Below are 27,454 nucleotides of genomic sequence, written 5' to 3'. Positions count from 1 at the left end.
TTGTAAGTATAATTAACACTGCTGTATGTTATATATGAAAGTTGTTGAGAGTAAATCCTGAGTTCTCATTACAAGGAAAAAACTTTTTTTATTTATTTAATGTCATATTTGTATGAGATGATGGATGTTCACTGAAGTTACTGTGATAATCATTTCATAATGTATGTAAGTCACATCATTATGCTGTACACCTTAAATTTACACAGTGCTGTATGTCAATTATATCTCAATAACACTGGAAGAAAAAAAGGGTATGACTAAAATGTATAAAATCATAAGCAGTGTGGCAGGGCAGACACACTTGTTTACCCATACCTAGAATTGTTAGAATTGGAGTCTTGAAGGAAATGGGTTTACTCAAAGAGCAGTGCACTAGAGGCGATATGGCCTCATGGTTAAGAATATAGACAAATGGTCAAACTGCTGGGTTCAGTTCAGCTCTCTGCCCATTTCTAACTCTGTGTCCTTAGGCACCTTATCTTCCCAGTCTTCAGTTTCTTCATCTATAAATGCTGCTAGTAATAATACCTATCTTGTACAGCTGTTATGAGGATTAAGGATTAAGTGAAAAGCACTTAAAACAATAGCTGGCATATAGTAAGCACTGTGTGTGTGTGTACCTGTGCTTGTTTTAAAGCATTTGCCATATTGGTTGGGTGGGTTAAAAAAGAAGTAGGTTTGGAAGAGTTACAGATAAAATCCAAAATTGGCAAATAGCTATTAAGGGTAAGTCATCATTTAAGGTTGCATCTTCACAGGCCCCTACAAGGCTTCCTTGACAGCTACCGTAAGAGACAGGGATCCTGGGCGGTTGGATCAGTGACCTGACCAAAAAAAGTATTTGCTTCTGTTCTTACTAAGGTGCTTCACACAGAGAACTACACAGCTATTTCCCAGGCTGAAATAATGAAATAAAGCTCTTGTTCCTGCTGCTTCATTTGCTTGTACTAATTTGTCATTTAAAAAGTATGGCTTCAAGTAATGGAAACAAGCCCAAGCTAGTTGAGTTAAACAAGATCTTTGGCCAGGAAAAGTAACTATTGAGATATGCATCTTGTTTTTCCAAGCAAATGCTCCTACTTCAGAGTCTGAGTGGGCTTTAATCTGTTTACCTGGCTTTAGTTGCCCAGTTTTCAGAGAAGCACTTTGCATTTCTGGCAGCAGTAAGTGTGATGAAAGTTTTTGTTATTGTTGCTCTTCATGATAAGTGTGTGGTTTTTATTCTCACTATAAAGAAAGGTCTGTAAGGACCATAGACCAGATTGTTTAACCATTAGAATATGCTTATTTTGTTATTTCCATCATTTGCTGGTATTTTTGCTCCTAATCTTGGAATAGATCTTTCAGGAGGAAGAGAAAAACATTGCTTTCCAATCAAGTATTTATAACCACTTTAAGTATATAGTAGGACCTGCCTGGTAAAAATTTATTTCATTTCTGTCAAGGCAGTTTTTTTGGCACTGGTATTTTTCAGTGACCAAATTAAAATAGGACCTTTTAAAAATATCTTTAACATGCTCTTTTAAGATAGGCTGTTCCATTAAAATGAGGTCAAAGAACCTTCCAAACATTAATTTTTGTTAGTTTGACATCCTCCTATTCCAAACCTAGGAAGCTTAGAGGTTTACGTACGTTTCTTTTGCAGTTGTTTTCCTATTCTTCTATGAATGCTCCTGGCTTCTCAGTCAACCCAAGATTCATGCTTATTTTAACTCCCCATCAGTGTCTGTAGTGACTATCTCTTCCTTGCCTCCCATGCTCACTTGTCTTCTTTGGGACTTGGCTCTCTATTCGTCCTCTCTGGCTCCATCATCTTGCAGTCTCAATTGGCCCTTTTCCTTCAATTTTACTATTTCTAGAAGTGAACAGTTTCTCTTTTCCGTTCCCATCCCTGATGAACTTCTTGAAAGAATATCACTACACTCAATGTGTCTACATCCTCACCACACTCGTTGCTTCCTTCAGATCTGGTTTCAGCACCTGCTGTTCTGATGAAATTATTCTCTCAGAGGTCATTGGAGATTTCATCATCAGGTCCAACAAGCTTCATCCTCTGCTACTTCTCTAGGCCAGTTAATACAGTTAGCCACCTACCCACTCCTTGAAATTCTCCCTTTGGGTTCTAAGACACTGGGCTCTTTAAATTCTCTTTCTGTATCATAGACTGCTTCTTTTCTACCTTCCTTGATAGCTTATTTGCCTTTTCTTTTCCTCTGGATGTAGGCATTTGCTAGGACAGTTTAGCCCTTTGCTTTCTATACTACTTCCCCCTAGGTATTCTAATCTATGCCTGCTGTTTCAACTTCCCTCTCTGTGCCAGAACTCCCAAATCTCTGTCTTTAGCCACTGCTTGCCTGAGTTCTATCTGATCTCATGTGTGCATCTCCTAGATGTCTCCTCAGTTTCTCAAGCACATCATTCCAAAACCAAACTCATCCGCCTCTCCCAATCTTTCTGCTGTTGCTGTTATTAGAATTGTTATTAGAACCAATCTTCTTGTCACCAAGGCTGATAAGAGTTGTAGAGTCTAGTCATTTCTACTTCTTGCATCTTCAGAATGTGTAGCATACCTCATTTCACAACTTATAAACACTGTTTTTCCATTTTCTTTTATTGAGGTATAATTTTATTAATGTGCACAAATATTAAATGTGCAGATTGATGAGTTTTTACGTATGTATATACCTGTTTAAACACTATCCAGATCAAAATGTAGACTATGTCCAACTCTGCAGCAGGCCTCCTTTGTGCCACCTTCCAGTTGATATCCACTTTCTTCCCAGCCACTAACCACAATTTTGACCTCTATTACCATAGTTTAGTTTGCTATTTTGATCTTCATGCAAGTGAATGCTCATATTAATGGAAATTCAGCTTCATATAAATGGAATTTATATTGCCACCAGAAATATATACAAGTTCCAGTTGCTTCACTTCTTCATCAGTACTTGATGTTGTCCTTTTAATTTTAGCCTCTGGTAGGGCTGCAGTGGTATCATTATAGTTTTAATTTGCATTTCCCTGATGATTAATAATGCTGAACTCCCTTTTCACATGCTTATTTGGATATCCAAGTAAGTGTCCTTAAGTCTTTTCCTTTTTCTTATTCGTTTGCCAGTTTTTTCTTTTTAATTGATTTTTAGGAGTTCTTTATATATTCCGGATGTTAGTCTTTTGTTGGTTATACATATGCAGGTATCTTCTCCCAATCTGTGGCTTGCCTTTTCATCTGATTATTGTTATATTTTGATTAACAGAAGTTATTAATTTTAATAATGTCTAATTATTAATCCTTTATGATTGGTGCTCTTGTGTCCTTTTCAAGAAATTGTTACCGTCTTCAAGAACATAAAGATAAACTGAGGCACAGAGAGGTTAAGTGGTTTGTGCTAAGGTTGCGGCAGAATTGTTAGTTATCTTTAAAACATCAATTGTTTTTTTTCCCTCCTGGGCGTATATGGCTGCCCAGCCAGGTATTTCTAGCTTTCCCTGTATTGAGAAGAGGCTATGTGAGTTTGGATTGGATTGATGGAATGTGAATAGAAGAGATGGTCATCTCTAAGAGAGACATAGTAGGGTTACAGCTTTGATCATGCACAACACTCTGAATGATCTCATGGAGTAGAGCTCATTTAAGTTTATTTAAATAATATTTTAAATTATTTAAATAATAAAGGTAGCTCAAATGTTACTTTTTCCATGAAGCCTAATTCTGTCCCCTAATTAGTACTCACCTCTTTTTCTACCACCTGAATGCTTTTCTGCTCCTGAGGGCAAGGGTCAATTTTTTGGTCTGTTGCCTTGCACATGGTAGGCACTCAATAAGTATTTTGAAATAAATGAATAAATAAACTAGACAATAAGTGAATTTTTCAGGAGCTAAAACTGTTTATTTAATATTAAGAAATGTTGATCTGGTCATGTAATGAGTGTAGCCTTGCTGGAAATTTAAGCTTTCTCTCCACATTGGTTCTGTGCCTTTTCTTTGGTGAGGTTCTGACTCAGCAGTTCTTTTTTTTTTAACATCTTTATTGGAGTATAATTGCTCTACACTGGTGTGTTCGTTTCTGCTTTATAACAAAGTGAATCAGCCATACATATACACATATCCACATATCTCTTCCCTCTTGCGTCTCCCTCCCACCCCCCCTCTCCCACCCCTCTAGGTGGACACAGAGCACCGAGCTGATCTCCCTGTGCTATGCGGTTGCTTCCCACTAGATATCGGTTTTACATTTGGTAGTGTACATATGTCCATGACACTCTCTCACTTCGTCCCAGCTGACCCTTCCCCCTCCCCGTGTCCTCAAGTCCATTCTCTATGTCTGCGTCTTTATTCCTGTCCTGCCCCTAGGTTCTTCATGACCTTTTTTTTTTTTTTTAGATTCCATATATATGTTTTAGCACATGGTGTTTGTTTTTCTCTTTCTGACTTACTTCACTCTGTGTGACAGACTCTAGGTCCATCCACCTCACTGCAAATAACTCAATTTCATTTCTTTTTATGGCTGAGTAATATTCCATTGTATATATGTGCCACATCTTTATCCATTCATCTGTCGATGGACACTTAGGTTGCTTCCATGTCCTGGCTATTGTAAATAGAGCTGCAATGAACATTGTGGTACATGACTCTTTTTGAATTATGGTTTTCTCAGGGTATATGCCCAGTAGTGGGATTGCTGGGTCATATGGTACTTCTATTTTTAGTTCCTTAAGGAGCCTCCATACTGTTCTCCATAGTGGCTGTATCATTTTACATTCCCACCAACAGTGCAAGAGGGTTCCCTTTTCTCCACACCCTCTCCAGCATTTATTGTTTGTAGATTTTTTGATGATGGCCATTCTGACTGGTGTCAGGTGATACCTCATTGTAGTTTTGATTTGCATTTCTTTCATGATTAGTGATGTTGAGCATCCTTTCATGTGTTTGTTGGCAATCTGTATATCTTCTTTGGAGAAATGTCTATGCAGGCCTTCTGCCCATTTTTGGATTGGGTTGTTTGTTTTTTTGATATTGAGCTGCATGAGCTGCTTGTATATTTGGAGATTAATCCTTTGTCAGTTGCTTCATTTGCAAATACTTTCTCCCGTTCTGAGGGTTGTCTTTTCGTCTTGTTTATGGTTTCCTTTGCTGTGCAAAAGCTTTTAAGTTTCATAGGTCCCTTTTGTTTATTTTTGTTTTTATTTCCATATCTCTAGGAGGTGGGTCAAAAAGGATCTTGCTGTGCTTAATGTCATAGAGTGTCCTGCCTATGTTTTCCTCTCAGAGTTTTATAGTATCAGGCCTTACATTTAGGTCTTTAATCCATTTTGAGTTTATTTTTGTGTATGGTGTTAGGGAGTGTTCTAATTTCATTCTTGTACGTGTAGCTGTCCAGTTTTCCCAGCACCACTTATTGAAGAGGCTATCTTTTCTCCATTATATATTCTTGCCTCCTTTATCAAAAATAAGGTGACCATATGTGCGTGGGTTTATCTCTGGGCTTTCTATCCTGTTCCATTGATCTATATTTCTGGTTTTGTGCCAGTACCATACTGTCTTGATTACTGTAGCTTTGTAGTATAGTCTGAAGTCCGGGAGCCTGATTCCTCCAGCTCCATTTCTCTTTCTCAAGATTGATTTGGCTATTGGAGGTCTTTTGTGTTTCCATACAAATTGTGAAATTTTCTGTTCTAGTTCTCTGAAAAATGCCATTGGTAGTTTGATAGAGATTGCATTGAATCTGTAGATTGCTTTGGGTAGTATAGTCATTTTCACACTGTTGATTCTTCCAATCCAAGAACATAGTATATGTCTCCATCTGTTTGTATCATCTTTAATTTCTTTTGTCAGTGTCTTATAGTTTTCTGCGTACAGGTCTTTTGACTCCTTAGGAAGGTTTATTCCTAGGTATTTTATTCTTTTTGTTGCAGTGGTAAATGGGAGTGTTTCCTTAATTTCTCTTACAGATTTTTCATCCTTAGTGTATAGGAACGCAAGAGATTTCTGTGCATTAATTTTGTATCCTGCTACTTTACCAAATTCATTGATTAGCTCTAGTAGTTTTCTGGTAGCATCTTTAGGATTCTCTATGTATCATGTCATCTGCAAACAGTGACAGCTTTACTTCTTCTTTTCCGATTTGGATTCCTTTTATTTCTTTTTCTTCTCTGATTGCTGTGGCTAAAAATTCCAAAACTATGTTGAATAATAGTGGTGAGAGTGGACAGCCTTGTCTTGTTCCTGTTCTTAGAGGAAATGGTTTCAGTTTTTCACCATTGAGAACGATGTTGGCCGTGGGTTTGTCATATATGGCCTTTTCCCTCTAGGCCTACTTTCTTGGAGGGTTTTTATCATAAAGCGGTGCTGAATTTTGTCAAAAGCTTTTTCTGCATCTATTGAGAAATTCATATGGTTTTTATCCTCAATTTGTTAATATGGTGTATCACATTGATTGATTTGCATATATTGAAGAATGCTTGCATTCCTGGGATAAACCCCACTTAATCATGGTGTATGATCCTTTTAATGTGCTGTTGGATTCTGTTTGCTAGCATTTTGTTGAGGATTTTTGCATCCCTGTTCATCAGTGATATTGTCCTGTAGTTTTCTTTCTTTGTGACATCTTTGTCTGGTTTTGGTATAAGGGTGATGGTGGCCTCGTAGAATGGATTTCGGAGTGTTCCTCCCTCTGCTATATTTTGGAAGATTTTGAGAAGGATAGGTGTTAGCTCTTCTCTAAATGTTTGATAGAATTCACCTGTGAAGCCAACTAGTCCTGGGCTTTTGTTTATTGGAAGATTTTTAATCACAGTCTCAATTTCAGTGCTTGTGATTGGTCTGTTTATATTTTCTATTTCTTCCTGGTTCAGTCTCGGAAGGTTGTGCTTTTCTAGTAATTTGTCCATTTCTTCCAGGTTGTCCTTTTTATTGGCATATAGTTGCTTGTAGTAATCTCTCATGATCCGTTGTATTTCTGCAGAGTCAGTTGTTACTTCTCCTTTTTCATTTCTAATTCTATTGACTTGAGTCTTCTCCCTTTTTTTCTTGATGAGTCTGGCTAACGGTTTATCAATTTTGTTTATCTTCTCAAAGAACCAGCTTTTAGTTTTATTGATCTTTGGTATCATTTTCTTCATTTCTTTTTCATTTATTTCTGATCTGATCGTTATGATTTCTTTCCTTCTGCTAACTTTGGGGTTTTTTTGTTCTTCTTTCTCTAATTGCTTTAGGTGTAAGGTTAGGTTGTTTATTTGAGATGTTTGTTGTTTCTTGAGGTAGGATTGTATTGCTATAAACTTCCCTCTTAGAAATGCTTTTGCTGCATCCCATAGGCTTTGGGTCATCGTGTTTTCATTGTCATTTGTTTCTAGATAATTTTTGATTTCCTCTTTGATTTCTTCAGTGATCTCTTGGTTATTTAATAGTATATTGTTTAGCCTCCATGTGTTTATATTTTTTACAGATTTTTTCCTGTAATTGAGATCTAGTCTCATAGCATTGTGGTCAGAAAAGATACTTGATACGATTTCAATTTTCTTAAATTTACCAAGGCTTGATTTGTGACCCAAGATATGATCTATCCTGGAGAATGTTCCATGAGCACTTGAGAAGAAAGTGTATTCTGTGGTTTTTGGATGGAATGTCCTATAAATATCAGTTAAGTCCATCTTGTTTAATGTATCATTTAAAGCTTGTGTTTCCTTATTTATTTTCATTTTGGATGATCTGTCCATTGGTGAAAGTGGGGTGTTAAAGTCCCCTACTATGATTGTGTTACTGTTGATTTCCCCTTTTATGGCTGTTAGCATTTGCCTTATGTATTGAGGTGCTCCTATGTTGGGTGCATAAATATTTACAATTGTTATATCTTCTTGGATTGATCCCTTGATCATTATGTAGTGTCCTTCTTTGTCTCTTGTAATAGTCTTTATTTTAAAGTCTATTTTGTCTGATATGAGAATTGCTGCTCCAGCTTTCTTTTGATTTCCATTTGCATGGAATATCTTTTTTCCATCCCCTCAGTTTCAGTCTATATGTGTCCCTAGGTCTGAAGTGGGTCTCTTGTAGACAGCATATATATGGGTCTTGTTTTTGTGTCCATTCAGCCAGTCTATGTCTTTTGGTTGGACCATTTAATCCATTTACTTTTAAGGTAGTTATTGATATGTATGTTCTTATTACCAATTTCTTAATTGTTTTGGGTTTGTTATTGTAGGTCTTTTCCTTCTCTTGTGTTTCTTGCCTAGAGAAGTTCCTTTAGCATTTGTTGTAAAGCTGGTTTGGTGGTGCTGAATTCTCTTAGCTTTTGCTCGTCTGTAAAGGTTTTAATTTCTCCATCGAATCTGAATGAGATCCTTGCTGGGTAGAGTAATCTTGGTTGTAGGTTTTTCCCTTTCATCCCCTGACTCAGCAGTTCTGAATCAGCTGATTTGCTGTGCTGTATCACTTTCACCTTCCATAACACAACCTGTGCAGCTGGCTATCTGATACTAATTGCTGACATAGTGTGACCATGACCTCATTTGACCTTTCAGCAAACAAGACCTTTCTGACTGCTATATAGTAAGAAGAGGTTCACATGGTAAAAGAGATGCTATTTTCTTTTAAAAGCTGATGAATTGACATAGACAACTATGTGACAACTGGCTTCACTCAGGTTTTCTTGACATCTTAAAAGAACATTTAAACCATGTTTGAGATGTCATTGTATTCCTATTTCCAAATGCCCCAATGGGAGATTCTGATTCAGGATATTTTGGGTTGGGCCCAGAAATCTGTATTTTTAAATAGTTCCCCTGGCAACTCTGATGATCACTTACTTAATTTTGGGAGCCACTGACAGAGAAAAATTAAGAGCTCAGATTCAGGAGTCAGCGAGACCTGAGTTCTAATTCTTCTCTACAATTACTTGCAATTGTAACTTTTGGAAAGTTATGTAATGTCCTTAAGCTTCAGTTTGATTATCTGAATATTATGTGGACAATAGCAGTATCTACTTTAAAAGATTGTTATGAGGATTATATGAGATAATTCATCTCATATGCTTGGCACAGTGATGGTAAACATTCAGTAAAATATAAGTATTGTTGTTACTATTAATATTATCACTAATTATCAAGTTCTTTATAAAGAATTGTTCTTTGTATTGTTTTTGTATAGAATGTACAAAGTAGAATCTACTGTCTCTACAAAAGAAAGGATTCATGTTGTATGTGGATGTGTGTGGTCTTTCTCTTAATGGGTTCTCTCTTAATGGAGTTCTTAGTTTCAGGCATTTAATTAAAGGTCTATGTGGATCACTCTGACCCCAGTTCCTCTTCATGAATAATTTACCAATTAGCTATTCTGTGCTTTTTTTTTTAATTATTGAGGGACTGTTACTGCGTGTGTGTGTGTGTGTGCGTGCGCGCATGTATGTGTGTGTGTGTAAGGGAGTATTACAAAGAAATGATTTCCTGGAATGTTTAAGAACTGAACGTTCTGTTGAAGCATTTCTTACACAAGTAGATAGTTACTGTGTCAAAATTTAGGAGCTCGAAGTTGATGCTGTCAGTAAAAGAAATGCAGAGAGCCACCTGTTTCAAATTCTGGTCTCTGTTTATAAAATTCTCTATTTGGTCCAACATCGGAGAATGGAGCAGAGGTAGTCTGACCTAGGGTTTGGTGGTGCTGCCTTCAAGATAAAGTGAGTTCTGGGGTATGTGTGTGTGTGTTTCGTATATCAATGGAGGAGTGTTGTGGAACCCTTGGAGCAGGAGGGAGGGACTAGGAGTAGTGAGAGTCACAGCATCAAAAGGTTGTAGAGCCACTCCCTTGTACCTTAGTTATTTGTTATGAATTTACTCCCTAGGGTAACAGTGAATAATGAGAAGTTAAATGTTGGAGCAGAAACACTTTCATGGCAGGAGCAAGATTTCTTTTTAGGTAAAGCAGAAACTCTCCAGAACAAGAGAATGGGTGGATTCACCTGAAGAATCTTCTTTGCATAAAGAAGTAATATTATGGCTAAAAATAGGGTGTCAAAAGAGGAATATACTGTTGACCCTTGAATAATACAGCATTAGGAGCACCAACCCTCCACACAGTAAAAAAAAAAAAAGTATTATGGTCAGCACTTTCTACACGTGGCTCATGTGTTATATGCCTTTGATCTCTGGATTAAAAAGTCCATCACACTGAAAATTTTAGTTAACTCTTATAATAACACTGTTGCTATCAGTTCTAGTTAATTTAGATAACTTTGACATATTTTGCCACATTTTGGTTCCATTTGCATTCAACTGCCGGTTGAATTCTCAGATTGCGTGGAGAGTAGGTGATGATAGTCATGGTCTACAACTCTCACTTGAGTAAACCTTTCACAGTCAGAGTTCATTTATCACTGTCAACAAAGAGCTGTCGTCATCTGACCAGAACAGATGAGAAATTTCAGTTCTTGGGGTAAAACCTGTATTTAGAGCTGAAATTTTAATTAGAAATAAGGTTGATTAGTTAACAGTTAGCAAAGGCTTCATTTTGGGGTCAGATTATCCTCATTGCTCTTTCAAGCATTAGACATTCTTAGTTATCCAGAATCCATGGAATTCTTAATAGAGTTGGTTTATATGTAATTTCTACTCTTTGACTCATATGAACTTAAATCTTGTCTAAAAACCTATATGGATTTCAGAGGCTTAGAGAGGATTAAAAAGGCTATAATATTTTAAATAACTTCATCCAGTGAGCATGTTTACCTAAATGTGTCATCAAACTTCTCAATTTTCTGGTTAGAAAACCGGTTTGGGACAGGCTGACGCACACTGTCAACTGATAGAATGCGAACACATTCAGAATTCTCCTGGCGAAACTAATGCAATAAAAACAGAGTTCTTTGAGCTTTTAGAGGTCAAGTGTTTCATTTCTCTAATAAATCTTCCTATCACTAAGAGCTTTCAAAATAAACAAATATGTCTTTACAGTTGTTAGGTGCTGGGTGAGGTGGCATAGGCATACTACCGTATCCAGTACCTCTTTGCCACTCTTAAAGGAAGTAATTTTTTTAGTTTAACTTCTATTTTATATTGGGGTATAGTTTATTTACAGTGTGTTAGTTTCAGGTGTACAGCAAAGTGGTTCAGCTATACATATACAAACATCCATTCTTTTTCAGATTCCTTTCCCATATAGGTTATTACAGAATACTGAGTAGAGTTCCCTGTGCTATATAATAGGTCCCTGTTGATTATACATTTTATATATAGTAGTGTATATATGTTAATCCCAACCTCCTAATTTATCCCTCTCCCCCACCTTTCCTCTTTGGTAACCGTAAGTTTGTTTTTGAAGTCTGTGAGTCTGTTTGTAAATAAGTTCATTTGTATCATCTTTTTAGATTCCACATATAAGTGGTATCATATGATACTTGTCTTTCTCTGTCTGACTTACTTAGTATGATAATCTCTAGGTCCATCCACGTCGCTGCAAATGGCATTATTTCGTTCTTTTTTATGGCTGAGTAATATTCCATTGTATATATGTACCACATCTTCTCTGTGCATTCCTCTGTTGATGGACGTTTAGATTGCTTCCATGTCTTGGCTATTGTAAATAGTGCTGCAGTGAACATTGGGGTGTATGTATCTTTTCGAATTATGGTTTTTTCTGGGTATATGCCCAGTAGTGGGATTGCTGGGTCATATGGTAATTCTTTTTTTTTTTTTTTTCATTTTAAAAAAGTTCTTTTATTTTTTTATGTCTTTATTGGAGTATAACTGCTTTACAATGTTGTGTTAGCTTCTGCTGTACAACAAAGTGAATCAGTTATATGTATATGTATATCGCCATATTCATATGGTAATTCTATTTTTAGTTTTTTAAGGAACCTCCATACTGTTCTCCATAGTGGCTGTACCAATTTACATTTCCACCAGCAGTGTAGGAAGGTTCCCTTTTCTCCACACCCTCTCCAGCATTTATTGTTTGTAGAGTTTTTGATGATGACCATTCTGACCAGTGTGAGGTGATACTTCATTGTAGTTTTGATTTGCATTTCTCTAATAACTAGCAGTGTTGAGCATCTTTTCATGTGCTTTTTGGCCATCTGTATGTCTTCTTTGGAGAAATGTCTATTTAAATCTTCCACCCATTTTTTTGATTGGGTTATTTGTTTTTTTGATATTGAGCTGCATGAGCTATTTGTATATTTTGGGAATTAATCCCTTGTCAGTTGCTTCATTTGCAAATATTTTCTCCCATGCTGTGGGTTGTCTTTTCATTTTGGTTATGGTTTCTAAAGGAAGTAAGTTTTTTTTTTTTTTTTTTTTTTTTTTTTTTTTTTTTTTTTAATTTTATTTATTTTATTTTTGGCTGTGTTGGGTCTTCGTTTCTGTGTGAGGGCTTTCTCTAGTTGCGCCAAGCGTGGGCCACTCTTCATCGCAGTGCGCGGGCCTTTCACTATCACGGCCTCTCTCGTTGCAGAGCACAGGCTCCAGACGCTCAGGCTCAATAGTTGTGGCTCACAGGCCCCAGGCGCAGGCTCAGTAATTGTGACACACGGGCCCAGTTGCTCTGTGGCATGTGGGATCCTCCCAGACTCTAAAGGAAGTAAGTTTTAAAGGTTATCTGGGAAATAGTAGTAGTTAGCCCTTGGGTTGATAAAGAGTAATGCTCTGTAATTCAAAATATCCCCATATGTAAATAAATACTTCACTTGGTTTATATTTCACTTTTTTTTTTTTTTTTTTAATTTATTTATTTATTTATGGCTGTGTTGGGTCTTCGTTTCTGTGCGAGGGCTTTCTCTAGTTGTGGCAAGCGGGGGCCACTCTTCATCGCGGTGCGCGGGCCTCTCACTATCGCGGCCTCTCTTGCTGCGGAGCACAGGCTCCAGACGCGCAGGCTCAGTAGTTGTGGCTCACGGGCCCAGTTGCTCCGCGACATGCGGGATCTTCCCAGACCAGGGCTCGAACCCGTGTCCCCTGCATTGGCAGGCAGATTCTCAACCACTGCGCCACCAGGGAAGCCCTATATTTCACTTTTGATCCATAGATCTCAAATTCTTTGCCCAAATAGTTGCCCATATTTTTCTTAATTAGCCCTTGTGCAAGGAAAGTAGTAGGTGGGAAGACTATTTCTGCCCATTTTGCAGATGGAAACATCAGCCCAGAACTCAAGTTAATTTTTTTTTTTTTATCAAATTTGCTCAAGAAAATTGGGACCAAACTCAAAAGATGGCCAAAGACAGTGATATTCTCTAAGTAAGGTTAGCTAAGTAGCTCTTTTCAAGGATGAAGAGATGGAGATTGGAACGTCTTCTTAGCAGAGCTCAGGGTACAGTCAAAATAAATAGACACCCTTGTTCCTTTCTCTGTTCCAATTAGTTATATCTTTGTGCCATTTATTCACATGTTGCTGTAATTAGCCAATTTTAGGCCAGGCAAAAGGGATTAAGTAGCATATTACACACCCACATCTCCTTTTTGGGATTTAGGTGGGAATGAGATTTATTTTTCCATTTAATGTAGCCAAATGAGCATGTACTTCTCCAAATCCATTTTGCTGTAAGTCTTTATCAGGAAGTTATACAGCAGTGGGTAACATGGAATCCATTTCTGAAGAGCCTTGTGCTCTTTGGTGTTTTGTTTATAGTAGTTTTCTGGGTGTTGTTAATATTGTTATTACATATGTTCTTTCCAAATTTCACTCTGAACACACCTAACACAGTGCTTTGTGTATGTCATAGCTTCTCTGACGAATCACCCATGGCAAGTTGAGATTTTTCTGCATGACTAATTTCTCTTGGGCTCAGGTTAAAGGGGAATCCTAGGGTAATGGCACATAGGGTCTGTATACCCTGGCCCTAAGCTACTCATCTTCAACCGACTTAATTCCACAAACTCCTCTTCTTCAGTCCTTTGTACCTGTGGGTGTGGTTTTCTGCCTGGAATACCATTTCTCCTCTTCTCTGCCTGATAAGAGTCGACATAGCCTTTAAGCTAATTGCTCCCTGCTGGGATGCTTTCCCATTCCCTCCATGCAGAACTAAGTAATCCATCCCTCAAATGGGATCCCTGAGCACCCTATACATGTTTTCATTGCAGCCCACAATTAATTACCTCATCCTACTTATGTTTTCTACTGGGGCCTCAAAGACAGCATCCATATCTTAGTCTTTATTTTTTCCCTAGTTCCTAGTTCCACGCTTAGTGTTAGGTTAAATGAATGTCAAATGAATGAATGGATGGATGATAAATATCCTCATTGTCCCCCTTTTATTTTTCTTCCATATTAAACAAAAGTGCTTTCTCCTTTTTTTTTCCCCAGCAAATAATCATTTGCCATTGGTCACTTCCCTTTGGGATATCCCCATTAGCTTATTTTCAAGTCTTTGCCCTTTGGTTCATGAGTGTGATCTGGCATCAAAAGGTCTTCCTTGTAAAATTTTAAGAAAATAGCTAACCTATATCTCATGAGAAATATCCATTATCATTAATAGTTTTGTAACTATCATATTGATCACTTAGATCAGTCAAGTTTTATCCATATGGACCCTTTCAATTTTGTTGAGCCATAAAAGGGAATGAAGTGCTGATAGGTGTTACAACATGGGTGAACCTTGAAAACATTATGCTAAGTGAAAGAAGTCAGATACAAAAGGCTACATATTGTATGATTCCGTTTTTATGAAATGTCCAGAATAGGCAATCCATAGAGACAGAAAGCAGATTAATGGTTTCCAGGGGGCTGGGAGGGGAAATGGAGAATGACCGCTAATGAACATAGGGTTTCTTTTTATTGCCAAATAGTAATCCATTGCATGGATATACCACAGTTTTGTTGATCATTCATCAGTTGATGGACATTTGAGTTGTTTCTGTTTTTGGCTATTTTGAATAATGCTGCTCTGAACATTCATGTATAAGTTATTGTGTGGACATATGTTTTCCTTTCTCTTGGATATATACCTAGGAGTGGAATTGCTGGTCTTATGCTAATGTTATATTTGACTGTTTGAGGAACTGACGGACTGTTTTCCAGAGCAGCTTCACCATTTTACATTCCTACTCAGCAGTGTGTGAGAGTTCCAATTTCCCTACATCCTCACTAACACTTGTTGTGATCTGTCTTTTTTTTTTTTTTTTTAATGAGGATCTTGAATCAGATGCGTATGTTTTGATTGATTGATTGATTGATTGATTTTGGCTGTGTTGGGTCTTCGTTTCTGTGCGAGGGCCTTCTCCAGTTGTGGCAAGCGGGGGCCACTCCTCATCGCGATGCGCGGGCCCCTCTCGTTGCGGAGCACAGGCTCCAGACGCGCAGGCTCAGCAGCTGTGGCTCACGGGCCCAGCCGCTCCGCGGCACGTGGTATCCTCCCAGGCCAGGGCTCGAACCCGCGTCCCCCGCATTAGCAGGCAGATTCTCAACCACTGCGCCACCAGGGAAGCCCTGTCTTTTTTATTATAGTCATTCTAGTGGGTGTAAAGTAATATCTCATAGTTTTGATTTCCATTTCCCTGATGGCTAATGATATTGAGCATCTTTTCCTGTGCTTATCACCCATTTGTATATGTTCTTTGGAGAACTGTCATTTTAGATCCTTTGCCAATTTTTAATTGGATTTTTTATCTTTTTTATTGTTGATTTGTGACTTTTATGTATTCTGGATACAAACCCTTTACCAGATGTAGGATTTGTAGATATTTTCAATCATTCTGTGGGCTGACTTTTCACTTTCTTGATGGTGTCCTTTGACGATGAAACATTTTTAATTTTGATGATGTTTGTCAAGTTTATTTCTTTTTGTTGCTTGTGCTTTTGGTGTCATATCTAAGAGACCATTGCCTAATCAGTGTCATGAAGATTTGTGCCTTTGTTTTCTTCTAACAGGTTTATCATTTTAGGCCTTATATTTAGTTAGGTCTTTGATCCATTTTGAGTTAAATTTTGGATGTAGTGTAAGGTGTAGGATCCAACTTTATTCTTTTTGCTTGTGAATATTCCATCGTCCTAGCACTACTTTTTGAAAAGACTGTTCTTTCCCCCATTGAATTGTCTTGGCACACTTGGTGAAAATCAGTTGACCAGCAACATGACAATTTATTTCTGTACTCTTAATTCTATCCCATTTATCTATTTCCACATCCTTTTGCCAGTACCATACTGTCTTGATTAATGTAGCTTTGTAGCAAGTTTTGAAACTGGGAAGTATCAAACATTCAACTTTGTTCTACTTTTTCAAGACTGTTTTGGCTATTCTGGGCACTGTGAATTTCCATGTGAATTAGGATCAGCATATCAATTTCTGCAAAGAAGTCATCTGAGATTTTAATAAGGATTGTGTTGAATCTCTAGATCAATTTGGGGAGTATTACCAGCTTAACAATATTAAGTCTTTTGATCCATGAACATGGGATGTCTTGCCATTTATTTAGGTCTTCTTTAACTTCTGTCAACATTGTTTTGTAGTTTTCAGAGTATATCTTATGCTTCTCTTGTTTAACTTATTCCCAAATATCTTATTTCTTTTTGATGCTGTCATAAATTGAATGGTTTTCTTAATTTCATTTTTGGTTTGCTCACTGCTACTGTGTAGAAATACAATTGATTTTTGTATATTGATCTATCTTGTATCCTGCAACCTTGCTGAGCTTATTAGTTCTAGTAGTTTTCTCAGTGGATTTCTCAAGATTTGTTACTGCTATTATTATCATTGTATTAGCTTAACTTACAAAGTAAAAATGTTCTGAGATTGTTCATGTTTCCTAAAAGGCAAAGCATTGATTTTATTTGATCTGTGCCTAGACCTAAGTTTTTATGATGACCTTGGGTGCTACTTTATATGTATATATCATCTATCATAGTTTTATATTTTGAAGAGAAACTTTATTCGACCTATAAGCTGTATTAGCATATATTAAAACTATTATCTGTTAAGATTTATACCCTTTTTTTTAAAATCCATTTAATGGAAAGAAATAGACAAACATTTATATAATTAATTGGTTTTAAATGGAGAGTTAAAAGCAATTCGGTGGGGAAAATATCAACAAATGTTGCAGTAACAACTAGATGGCCATAAGGAAAAGGATGTGAACCTCAAACCCTATCTCACATGAAATAAAAATTTATTCAAGACCAAAACATAAAAGTTAAAACTGTAAAACTTCCAGAAGAAAACATAACTCCTATGATTCAATACCAAAAACACAATCAACCTAATTATCAAAAAAAAAAAAGTGTTAAAGACTTCACATTTCACAAAGGATGATCTATAAACACCATTAATCTCACCAAAGAAAGTGCTCAATATTTTGTCATCCAGGATACGTGAATTAAAATCACAAAGAAATGAGATTTATAGTCTTACTGTAAAATTTAGAGTAGTTTAGAAAAGAAAAAAATTATCTGTATCATTTTCTCTGAAAGAAAAAAGTGGCCATAGATGGCAATGGGTCACAGGTTCATAATAGTTTTATCTCTCATTTTGCTTTATTTCTGATTCCCCAGAAAATTTCTAGGGACAATCTGGAGTTCATGAATCATGTCCTATTCCCCTCAATGGCAGTGCACTATCCAAATAAGTAGCATCCCTTGTATTTGGGGCAGCATAAAGAAAGTATATGTGGGCTTTGCTTTTAGAATTCTGTTACCTTTGATTCTTCTGTGGTCACTTTGTTCACTTCATCAGGTGACTACTGCAGGTAAGTACAAATTTCATTTGAACTGCCAGAGCTGCTGCTATTGCATCAAATCCCTGCTTCTGTAGCTTTTACAGCTCTGTCCTGCTAGGAGATCTGAAGAACTCTCAGGGAAGGTGCTAACAAGTACATGAGTGGGGTCTGTGGACCTCACTCTGGAAGTGTCATCTCAGTGCTGTCCCCTGCCTCCATCCCCACTACTGTCTCTGTGTTGTCTTTAGGGTCCTACACAAAGGCTTCTTTTCTTGTGGGTTTTAGTTCTTCATTATGCAAAGAGCACAAAGTTACCAATGAGTAACTTGTTTCTGAAAGAAATTTGGAATTAACATGCATCTGAAGTTACTGAGCATCAATTCACTGGACAATGTTTAGTGGCAAATACAATAAAAAAAGAATACAATCTGAAACCCATACATGGAGCATGGCCAAATGAATTGCATCTCTAAAATGAAATAATATGCAGCCACTTTTTTTTTTTATAAGGTAGGAAGGTCTCCTTTATGGATTGCTGGTATATGCTTACAGTAAATTTTTAGAGATATACACAGAAAACTATTAACTACAGTTTACTTTTGGGGAGTAGGAAGTGAGGTAAAGTCAAAGGAAGGTGTTAATTTTCATTTTATACTTTTCTGTTCATTTAAATTTTCTAACTATTGTGTTATTATTTGTTCACTTGTTTTTTTAGTTATTTCAAACACATATAAAAGTAGAGATGATAGTATAATGAACCCCTGTGGGTCCCTCTTACAGCTTCAATAATTATCAACTCTTGGCCAGTCTTGTTTCTTCTGTACCACCCTACTGAAGGGTAGCAGACTATGCCACCCCAAAATGTCTCTTTAGCATAAGAATTATTTTGAGCTGATTATTTTGGTAAACAGCAGATACTGGAGAAGTTCTGAAAACAAGAGTAGAGTTACTCTTTTGTAAGGGAAATTTACTTTTATGGAGGAAATCTCTATTTGTAAGGGTGTCTCCCTCTCAGTACCAGAAAGAGAAGGATGACTAAATCACAAGGGAATCTTATCAGCAGAGAAGGCACCAACTTAAATCTGCCTACCAATCTTACCCTTGCTTTTCCTGGTAACTTCCCATAACTGGCTACTCCCTTCCCCACTCCCCACCCCTCTTCATTCTTTTGTCTTTAGTTGAAGATGGTATCAATATTTAAGGTTGTGGTTTAAGTCATCTCATAGAGTTACTCATTTTCCCTGAGTATCTCCCATATATACATGAGTTGTACATGTTAATAAACTTCTGTTTGGTTTTCTCTTGTTAACCTGTCTTTTTTTTGTTTGTTTTTTAACATCTTTATTGGAGTATAATTGGTCTACAATGGTGTGTTAGTTTCCGCTGTATAACAAAGTGAATCAGCTATACATATACATATATCCCCATATCTCCTCCCTCTTGCGTCTCCCTCCCACCCTCCCTATCCCACCTCTCGAGGTGGACACAAAGCACCGTGCTGATCTCCCTGTGCTATGTGGCTGCTTCCCACTAGATATCGGTTTTACATTTGGTAGTGTACATATGTCCATGCCACTCTCTCACTTCGTCCCAGCTTACCCTTCCCCCTCCGTGTGTCCTCAAGTCCGTTCTCTATGTCTGCGTCTTTATTCCTGTCCTGCCCCTAGGTTCTTCATAACCTTTTTTTTTTTAGATTCCATATATATGTGTGAGCATACGGTATTTGTCTTTCTCTTTCTGACTTACTTCACTCTGTATGACAGACTCTAGGTCCATCCACCTCACTACAAATAACTCAATTTCGTTTCTTTTTATGGCTGAGTAATATGCCATTGTATATATGTGCCACATCTTCTTTATCCATTCATCTGTCGATGGACACTTAGATTGCTTCCATGTCCTGGCTATTGTAAATAGAGCTGCAGTGAACATTGTGGTACATGTCTCCTTTTGAATTATGGTTTTCTCAGGGTATATGCCCAGTAGTGGGATTGCTGGGTCATATGGTAGTTCTATTTTTAGTTTTTTAAGGAACCCCCATACTGTTCTCTATAGTGGCTGTATCAATTTACATTCCCACCAACAGTGCAAGAGGGTTCCCTTTTCACCACACCCTCTCCAGCATGTATTTTGTAGATTTTTTTGATGATGGCCATTGTGACTGGTGTGAGGTGATACCTCCCCATTGTGGTTTTGATTTGCATTTCTCTAATGATTAGTGATGTTGAGCATCCTTTCATGTGTTTGTTGGCAATCTGTATATCTTCTTTGGAGAAATGTCTATGTAGGTCTTCTGCCCATTTTTGGATTGGGTTGTTTGTATATTTTGTTGCTTGTATATTTTGGAGATTAATCCTTAGTCACTTGCTTCGTTTGCAAATACTTTCTGCCATTCAGAGGGTTGTGTTTTTGTTTTGTTTATGGTTTCCTTTGCTGTGCAAAAGCTTTTAAGTTTCATTAGGTACCATTTGTTAATTTTTGTTTTTATTTCCATTTCTCTAGGAGGTGGGTCAAAAAGGATTTTGCTGTGCTTTATGTCATAGAGTGCCCTACCTATGTTTTCCTCTGAGAGTTTTATAGTATCAGGCCTTACATTTAGGTCTTTAATCCATTTTGAGTTTATTTTTGTGTATGGTGATAGGGAGTGTTCTAATTTCATTCTTGTACGTGTAGCTGTCCAGTTTTCCCAGCACCACTTATTGAAGAGGCTATCTTTTCTCCATTATATATTCTTGCCTCCTTTATCAAAAATAAGGTGACCATATGTGCGTGTGTTTATCTCTGGACTTTCTATCCTGTTCCATTGATCTGTATTTCTGTTTTTGTGCCAGTACCATACTGTCTTGATTACTGTAGCTTTGTAGTATAGTCTGAAGTCCGGGAGCCTGATTCCTCCAGCTCCATTTTTCTTTCTCAACATTGCTTTGGTTATTCGGGGTCTTTTGTGTTTCCACACAAATTGTGAAATTTTTTGTTCTAGTTCTGTGAAAAATGCCGTTGGTAGTTTGATAGAGATTGCATTGAATCTGTAGATTACTTTGGGTTTTATAGTCATTGTCACAATTGATTCTTCCAATCCAAGAACATGGTATATCTCTCCATTTGTTTGTATCATCTTTATTTCATCAGTGTCTTATAGTTTTCTGCATACAGGTCTTTTGCCTCCTTAGGAAGTTTTATTCCTAGGTATTTTATTCTTTTTGTTGCAATGGTAAATGGGAGTGTTTCCTTAATTTCTCTTTCAAATTTTTCATCATTAGTGTATAGGAATGCAAGAGATTTCTGTGCATTAATTTTGTGTCCAGCTACTTTAACAAATTCATTGATTAGCTCTAGTAGTTTTCTGGTAGCATCTTTAGGATTCTGTAAGTATAGTGTCATATCAGCTGCAAACAGTGACAGTTTTACTTCTTCTTTTCCTATTTGGATTCCATTTATTTCTTTTTCTTCTCTGATTGCTGTGGCTAAAACTTCCAAAACTATGTTGAATAATAGTGGTGAGAGTGGACAGCCTTGTCTCATTCCTGATCTTAGTGGAAATGGATTCAGTTTTTCACCATTGAGAATGATGTTGGCTGTGGGTTTGTCATAGATGGCCTTTATTATGTTGAGTTAAGTTCCCTCTATTACTTCTTTCTGGAGGGTTTTTATCATAAATCAGTGTTGAATTTTGTTGAAAGCTTTTTCTGCATCTATTGAGATGATCATATGGTTTTTCTCCTTCAATTTGTTAATATGGTGTATCACGTTGATTGATTTGCGTATATTGAAGAATCCTTGCATTCCTGGGATAAAGCCCACTTGGTCACAGTGTATGATCCTTTTAATGTGCTGTTGGATTCCAATTGCTAGTATTTTGTTAAGGATTTTTGCATCCATGTTCATCAGTGATACTGGCCTGTAGTATTCTTTCTTTGTGACATCTTTGTCTGGTTTTGGTATCAGGGTGATGGTGGCCTCGTAGAATGAGTTGGGGAGTATTCCTCCCTCTGCTATATTTTGGAAGAGTTTCAGAATGATAAGTGTTAGCTCTTCTCTAAATGTTTGATAGAATTTGCCTGGGAAGCCATCTGGTCCTGGGCTTTTGTTTTTTGGAAGGTATTTAATCACAGTTTCAATTTCAGTGCTTGTGATTGGTCTGTTTATATTTTCTGTTTCATCCTGGTTCAGTCTTGGAGGGTTGTGCTTTTCTAAGAATTTGTCCATTTCTTCCAGGTTGTCCTTTTTATTGGCATATAGTTGCTTATAGTAATCTCTCATGATCCTTTGTATTTCTGCAGTGTCATTTGTTACTTCTCCTTTTTCATTTCTAATTCTATAGATTTGAGTCTTCTCCCTTTTTTTCTTGATGAGTCTGGCTAATCGTTTATCAATTTTGTTTATCTTCTCAAAGAACCAGCTTTTAGTTTTATTGATCATTGCTATCATTTCCTTCATTTCTTTTTCATTTATTTCTAATCTGATCTTTATGATTTCTTTCCTTCTGCTAACTTTGGGGGTTTTTTGTTCTTCTTTCTCTAATTGCTTTAGGTGTAAGGTTAGGTTGTTTACTTGAGTTGTTGTTTCTTGAGGTAGGGTTGTATTGCTATAAACTTCCCTCTTAGAAATGCTTTTGCTGCATCCCATAGGCTTTGGATCGTCGTGTTTTCATTGTCATTTGTTTCTAGGTATTTTTTTATTTTCTCTTTGATTTCTTCAGTGATCTCTTGGTTATTTAGTAGTGTAATATTTAGCCTTCATGTGTTTATATTTTTTACAGATTTTTTCCTGTAATTGAGATCTAGTCTCATAGCATTGTGGTCAGAAAAGATACTTGATACGATTTCAATTTTCTTAAATTTACCAAGACTTGATTTGTGACCCATATGATCTATCCTGGAGAATGTTCCATGAGCACTTGAGAAGAAAGTGTATTCTGTGGTTTTTGGATGGAATGTCCTATAAATATCAGTTAAGTCCATCTTGTTTAATGTATCATTTAAAGCTTGTGTTTCCGTATTTATTTTCATTTTGGATGATCTGTCCATTGGTGAAAGTGGGGTGTTAAAGTCCCCTACTATGATTGTGTTACTGTTGATTTCCCCTTTTATGGCTGTTAGCATTTGCCTTATGTATTGAGGTGCTCCTATGTTGGGTGCATAAATATTTACAATTGTTATATCTTCTTGGATTGATCCCTTGATCATTATGTAGTGTCCTTCTTTGTCTCTTGTAATAGTCTTTGTTTTAAAGTCTATTTTGTCTGATATGAGAATTGCTGCTCCAGCTTTCTTTTGATTTCCATTTGCATGGAATATCTTTTTTCCATCCCCTCAGTTTCAGTCTATATGTGTCCCTAGGTCTGAAGTGGGTCTCTTGTAGACAGCATATATATGGGTCTTATTTTTGTATCCATTCAGCCAGTCTATGTCTTTTGGTTGGACCATTTAATCCATTTACATTTAAGGTAGTTATCGATATGTATGTTCTTATTACCAATTTCTTAATTGTTTTGAGTTTGTTATTGTAAGTCTTTTCCTTCTCTTATGTTTCCTGCCTAGAGAAGTTCCTTTAGCATTTGTTGTAAAGCTGGTTTGGTGGTGCTGAATTCTCTTAGCTTTTGCTCGTCTGTAAAGGTTTTAATATCTCCGTCAAATCTGAATGAGATCCTTGCTGGGTAGAGTAATAATCTTGGTTGTAGGTTTTTCCCTTTCATCACTTTAAATATGTCACTCCCTTCCACTCCCTGCCATTCCCTTCTGGCTTGCAGAGTTTCTGCTGAAAGATCAGCTCTTAACCTTATGGAGATTCCCTTGTATGTTATTTGTTGCTTTTCCCTTTCTGCTTTTAAATTTTTTCTTTGTATTTAATTTTTGATAGTTTGATTAATATGTGTCTTGTTGTATTTCTCCTTGGATTTATCCTGTATGGGACTCTCTGGGCTTCCTGGACTTGATTGACTGTTTCCTTACCCATATTAGGGAATTTTTCAACTATAATCTCTTCAGATATTTTCTTAGTCCCTTCTTTTTCTCCTCTTCTTCTGGGACCCCTATAACTCCAATGTTGGTGTGTTTAATATTGTCCCAGAGGTCTCTGAGACTGTCCTCAATTCTTTTCATTCTTTTTTCTTTATCCTGCTCTGTGGTAGTTATTTCCACTATTTTATCTTCCAGTTCACTTATCCGTTATTCTGCCTCAGTTATTCTGCTATTGATTCCTTCTAGAGAATTTTTAATTTCATTCATTGTGTTGTTCATTATTGTTTGTTTGCTCTTTAGTTCTTCTCGGTCCTTGTTAAACATTTCTTGTATTTTCTCCATTCTATTTCCAAGATTTTGGATCATCTTTACTATCATTACTCTGAATTCTTTTTCAGGTAGACTGCCTATTTCCTCTTTGTTTGTTTGGTCTGGTGGGTTTTTAGCTTGCTCCTTCCTCTGCTGTGTGTTTCTCTGTTTTCTCATTTTGCTTAACTTACTGTGTTTGGGGTCTCCTTTTCTCAAGCTGTGGGTTCATAGTTCCCGTTGTTTTTGGTGTCTGCTCCCAGTGGGTAAGATTGGTTCAGTGCGTTGTATAGGCCTCCTGGTGGAGGTGACTGGTGCCTGTGCTCTGGTGGATGAGGCTGGATCTTGTCTTTCTGGTGGGCAGCACCGCATCCAGTGCTGTGTTTTGGGGTGTCTGTGACCTTATTATGATTTTAGGCAGCCTCTCTGCTAATGGGTGGGGTTGTGTTCCTATCTTGCTAGTTTTTTGGCATAGGGTGTCCAGCACTGTAGCTTGCTGGTTGTTGAGTGGAGCTGGGTCGTAGCATTAAGATGGAGATCTGTGGGAGAGCTTTCGCCGTTTGATATTACGTGGGGCTGGGAGGTCTCTGGTGGAACAATGTCCTGAACTGGGCTCTCCCACCTCAGAGGCTCAGGCCTGACACCCGGCCAGAGCACCAAGACCCTGTCAGCCACACGGCCAGGTATGGGGGGAGTTTCTTGCCTTGGGAAGAAACTCCTTCGGAAGTCTGAGGTCTTCTGCCAGCGTTCAGTAGGTGTTCTGTTGGAGTTGTTCCACATGTGGATGTAATTTTGATGTATTTGTGGGGAGGAAGGTGATCTCCACGTCTTACTCCTCCGCCATCTTGAAGGTGCCTCTAACCTGTCTTTCATTTCTGTGGGTCTTAGCTAAGAACTCAAAAGGGTAGAGGGGGAATTATTTTTCCTTCCCTATACTATGCTCCCCAATCTGGATTATTTTGAAGCAAATCCCAAACATCCTATTATTTCATTTTTTAATATTTTCAGAATATATCTCTAAAAGATAAGGTTTTGTTTTTAAATATACATCACAATACCGTTAACATACCCAAACATGAGGAATAATTTTTTCATATTGTGAAATATCACAGTGTTCAAATTTCCCTGATTTTCATATCTTCTGTCTATCTCTCTTTTTGTCTCTTACAGTATCTTCAAATCAAGATTCAAATAAGATCATGCTTTGCACTTTATGGAAATGTTTAAATTTCTTTAACTTAAAATTTCCCCTCTATATTTCCCCTGTACATTGTTCGTTAATGAAAGCAAGTTGTTTGTGATACAGAATTCTCACAATATTGCTTTTGCTGGTTGCACCTCTGTTGTCATTTTATTATTTTGTTTTGTTTTCAAATGTGTTAGATATATAAATATATATACAGAACTTGAAGAAATTTAATGTTTTTGTATTATTTCAGTAGTGTGACATATGTATGTCAGTATAAAAACATTTAGAAGTACAAACAAAGAATAACACATTTTTATTCTTGCCATCAAAAAGCAGGGGACCTTATTTACAAAACAAACTCACAGACAGAAAACACACTTATAGTTACCAAAGGGGAAGTGGGGGAGGGATAAATTAGGAGTTTAGGATTAGCAGATACATATTACTGTATATATAATAGATAAACAACAAGGTCCTACTGTATAGCACAGGGAACTGTCTTCAGTATCTTATAATAAACTACAATGGAAAAGAATCTGAAAAAAAATACATACATGTTTATATATACACACACACACACACACACATATAAAATCTGAATCACTTTGTTGTATACCAAAAACTAACACAACATTATAAATCAACTATACTTAAGTTTAAAAAAAAAAAAAAAGCAGGGGACCTTTGGGCAGCAGTCTCCACTAAAACCAACAGCTCCTTTGAAGTCTCCATAGCTGCTGCTACCAGTTACAGTGCTCATGTTAGTGACTGTGTTTGGAGAGAGTAATACATTTATTTATTCTATAAATATCTATTGGGCACTCTCTTCAAGGGGCTAGGGATACAGAGATAAACAAAACAACATGTCTGAGCTCTTGAGGAGCTTATACACGAGTGGGAAAGAGAAGGCAGAAAAGAAGCCATGATAAACAGGCTTGTCCACCTCACCTGTACTTCCTAGTGTGGGTGCCCAGTGCTTATCCTTCTGATTCAGTACACATCTTCTGTTGTAAGGTTCCAGAGAACATTGGTTCTCTTTCCTCACCATACATATCCTGTTCTCAGAGCTGGACTCCTGAAGTCTTGCTTCTTCATTTTTGGATCAACTGTGTCATAGGGCCTATTTCTTATTTACTGATAATACTGAAGTAATTATTTAGATAGCTAACCAGATGGGCTTGAGCTTTGCAGGTTTTCGAGGTCTTCACCGTTCCCTATTGTATACACCCAGCCTGCTCCTGTCATTTACCTTACCCTGCTGGCCCCTGAAGGCATTTGAGGCTGCAACACCCTCCCCGCCACATGCCCTTTTATGTTTTGGATATATTTTAAATGAAAATAATTGTTAATAAATACAGCATCTACAAGAAAGTGTGAATTAGCTATCATCATTTACTAAAAGCAGAATTTGAACATTGTTTCTGAAACATTTTGGAATTTGGGTTCATCTGAATTGCCTATGATTGTATGTTTGTCCTTTTTTCCCTCTCTCACCCTTGTATGGTATATCTGAAGTCCAAAGAAGCTAACCAACCTTCTTTGGGTTCTTTGCATGCTTTGGTGAGTTCTGAGCGTTCAGTCATGGTACAAGAAAAGTTCATTCCGAAGCTACAAACCTCTTTGGATTCCTGAGGCTTCTTTCTGGAACTGGAAGTGGAAACTGAGTGACTGCCCCACATGTTCCCTAACAAACAAAATAAAATCAATTTGAAAAGTACAGGCTTATTCAGAGGAGACAAGGAGGTATGTTTCAAGATTAAACCCTTCCAGTCTAGAAGAGAATTCATTTCTTGCCATCCAGATGTTTTTTTCAGGATGAAGTTTTGTCTGATTTGCTCTGCTTTGTTATTGAGGCATGCCTCACTTAGATTTCAACACAGGTGAAAATTAAGGAGTGATTTTTTTCCCCCTTCCAACATTTTTGTTATTTTGTGCCTCTTTGTTTATTGATAAAAATCTTATCTTTCAAAGGAATGGTGAGAGTAAGCCACTGAATTCTTCTACATGAAGAAGCCACGGGGGTTCTCCATCTTTGTCTTTGCAAATAAACACATAAAAAGACCATTCATTTAATCTAAGTGTTGTCCTAATGGCTTAATGCTATCATGTTTGGAAGTATGTGTATAAAACAGCTGGAGTGTTCTTGAGTAGATTATTAGCTGGAATTTGATTAATCAACAAATCTGTTTAGACTAAGAAGTAATTTGACATAAAGCAAATGACAGATGTGCTCCACAGGGAAATGGTCTTTTTAATTGCCACTTATATTTGGTCCTCACTAACGGCATTACTGATAAATATTGCATTTTGAGATCTCTCTGATATCTTTGAAGGAAATGTTTACTAAACAGTGTTGTGACAGCCA

The 27,454-nt window shown here is 37.1% G+C and overlaps 2 protein-coding genes across 5 annotated transcripts in view; one reads left to right on the top strand and one right to left on the bottom strand.

The window, feature by feature from the left end:
* CMSS1 (cms1 ribosomal small subunit homolog) overlaps positions 1-27,454 on the top strand; it is a 392,335-nt gene that overhangs the window by 82,861 nt on the left and 282,020 nt on the right. The gene's annotated exons all lie outside the window — the stretch shown is intronic.
* FILIP1L (filamin A interacting protein 1 like) overlaps positions 1-27,454 on the bottom strand; it is a 121,453-nt gene that overhangs the window by 76,330 nt on the left and 17,669 nt on the right. The gene's annotated exons all lie outside the window — the stretch shown is intronic.

Source organism: Balaenoptera acutorostrata, chromosome 4 (genome assembly GCF_949987535.1).
Source record: "Balaenoptera acutorostrata chromosome 4, mBalAcu1.1, whole genome shotgun sequence".
Taxonomy (NCBI): Eukaryota; Metazoa; Chordata; class Mammalia; order Artiodactyla; family Balaenopteridae; genus Balaenoptera; species Balaenoptera acutorostrata.
Note: the sequence above shows the minus strand (reverse complement) of the source record. Positions and strands in the feature narration are given on the sequence as shown.